Here is a 2,896-nt window from a genome sequence, read left to right as displayed (position 1 = left end):
GAATGGGACCTTATTTGGAGATAGGCTATTTTAAAAAGTAATAAGGTTGAAATAGTGTCATTGGGGTGGGCCTAATCCACGATGACTTGTGGTCTCATAAAAAAAGGAGATTAAGGACAGACCCGTGTACAGGGGGAAGACCACATGAACCTACGGGGAAATTATGACCATAGGCAAGTCAAGGAGAGAGGCTTCAGAAGAAAACCCTGAGGACACCTTGATCTTGGGCTTCTAGCCTCCTGAGCTATGAGAAAAACAAATTTCTGTTGTTCAAGTCCCTCAGCCCCTTTGTTTTGGCAGCCGGAGCAAAGCAGTACTCAACCTAAACTCAGCAATTTTGGCTGCAGGTGATAGGCAGCCATCGCAGAATCTCAAGGAGAAGAATGACCTTTTAAGATCTGCTCATTAGAACAATGGCTTTGCAATGAATAAGATTGATTGGAAGGGATAACCAGGGGTCTGGGGGACTTGCTAGGAAGCTACATCCATGATGCAGTGAAAGCTGATGAGAGGCATAATTCAGGCAATTTCACAGGAAATTGAGAGGAGGAATTATCTGTGAGATTTGTTAACAGGATAGAAGTTACAGGATCCAGAGACCATTTGGGTGCAAAACAGAGAGGGTCAGCCTGTGATGAAACCTACATCCCTGGGTTAAGCAGCTAAGTGAATTGTTTATAAAGTAAAATGGAACAAACAGGAGCAGTGGGCTCCCCACGTGAACTCTGGGGAGAGCTAACTAAATTGCAGCAGTGACATGTTAACACTGGCAGCAAGGAGAAACTACAGGGAGATAGGCATCAATCCAGATTAAGATCAAAGCATTTGATGACCCAGTGAGGGGAAGGCTCATAGAGCTGGCAAGCGGTAGCAGTCAGGATGTTTGAGACACCTGATGACTTACCATGTCATGGAGAAGAAATGAACCTCACCCAGAAACACACAGAGGGTCTCTTTGTGGAGGGAAGGCTCAGCATTCCAAGAGGCTGGGTGCAGTCAGGGTGGAGCTGGCCATAACTGAAGCAGAAGTAATGACAGAAAAGGAATATAACAATCCTGGCATCATTCCTTGGCTCTGCCCTTGACAGGCTTTATAACCTTGGGCAAGTCAGTTGACTTCTCTTGGCCTCATTCCCTTGCACTAGCAAATCAGGGCAAAAATGAAGTGATTGTAATAATAACACTTCATTAGCTAATTAATACTTAGAGGGTCAGAAAAAACCTCCTGGAGGTAATTTATAAACTAAGAGCTGAAGAATGAGTTAAAAATAAGCCAGATAAAATGGCTAGGAGGTGTGGAAGTGAAAGATGTGCTGGTGACAGGGAACAGCATCTGTAAGACCCTGAGCCCAAACAGAAAATGGTATTTTTCAGAGAACCAAGAAGTGATGTGATATAATGAGAACATAAGAGTTCCATCGGGATGAAATGAGAAAATAGAAATTGAAGCAGCGTAGTAATTTGTTCAAGGTCGCATAGCACTAAGGGTCTGATCTGTGAATTAAGCATGCCTGCAGCAGGACTTACATTTAAACTTAACAGTAACATCCTGGAGGTGCCTGGGCAGCTCAGTCGGTTAAGTGTCCGACTCTGGACTTGGGCTCGGGTCATGATTTCAGGATCTTAGGATCAAGCCCCACATTGAGCCCTGAATCAGGCTCCAGGCTCAGCCCAGAGTCTGCTTGAGGACTCTCTCCCTCTGCTCCTTCCCCTGCCATGCTCTCTGTCTTTCTCTCTCTCATTCAAATAAATAAATCTTTAAACTATTATTTCTATACAACCTCCCTACAGCACTATACAAAAAGACCGCTGCCAAGGGTGATACAAACTTAATATTTCTCAATGTGTTTAGAAAATTACAGAGGGAATGTTCACTTGAGCTTAAATAGAAAAATCCTGATGAGAATGTTAGAAACAGTGTCAGTTATACAGAATTAGGCCACAAAAGCAAGTAAGCTAAACTTAGTCAAATAATTCAACCAACAGCCTACTAGTCCTTGCTTCTACTCTAGTCTTCCAGAAAATATAGAAACCGTCTCAGAATGGATTTTGTGACTAACACAAGAGTTTGATGATTAGTTTTCTATTGTATACTACCATTCATTAAATAGAAAATGAGGTCTAAAAAGCCACAATAGTTGCATTTATTTTACAAAACCTAGATCCAGATCCCTCCAGTTTTTTTTTTTTTTTTCCCTCCAGTTTTATAATGAACTTAGCAGTTGGGTGGTTGTGTTACATACTCTCCAGAGACTGGATGAACTGGTCTGTCTATACCTCTTCCCTGGAGCATTGATCACAGAAGATTACACATGTTGATTATAAGGTCTTTTTGTCCTCCATGTTCTAATGTTTTGCCATGAAGTGCTAAGTTGTAGAATTATTTTTGTTTGTCCTGCATATGATTTGGTGGGATTCCTAAATCTGATGCTTGTTGTTTGATGACCATGGGGATGTATCACTCAGATCTTCCTCCAAAAGCACCTGCTGGAGGAGCTCAGCTGATGTCCCAGGGTGGCAGCTGGCACCTTTTTTAGTGGTGTTCTCATTTCAGTGTTGTTTTCATACACTTCTCTGCTGACTACCCCTGTACCTCCCAAATGCATACTTACAGTTCAACCCTGAGGCTTTCCTTATTTTCCTAGTTGTACCCAGTGATTTGTCAACTGTGCTTGAAGTTGGACTCCCTTCTTATAAAGGACTTCCTCCTAAGGTGGGCCGGTGGGGGGAGGGAAATTTTGCTCAAAATTCCTCATAGCTCAAATACCTATGCTTTGATCTGCATAAGATAATTTATGACCATTTTAATCACTTACATGTTTAGTGGACATAATTATAACAGGACTTGCCACATTATATAAAAAGTATAGTCAGAATTCACTAAAATCTATAGCAG

This window comes from Canis lupus, chromosome 13 (genome assembly GCF_011100685.1).
Source record: "Canis lupus familiaris isolate Mischka breed German Shepherd chromosome 13, alternate assembly UU_Cfam_GSD_1.0, whole genome shotgun sequence".
Lineage (NCBI taxonomy): Eukaryota > Metazoa > Chordata > Mammalia > Carnivora > Canidae > Canis > Canis lupus.
Note: the sequence above shows the minus strand (reverse complement) of the source record.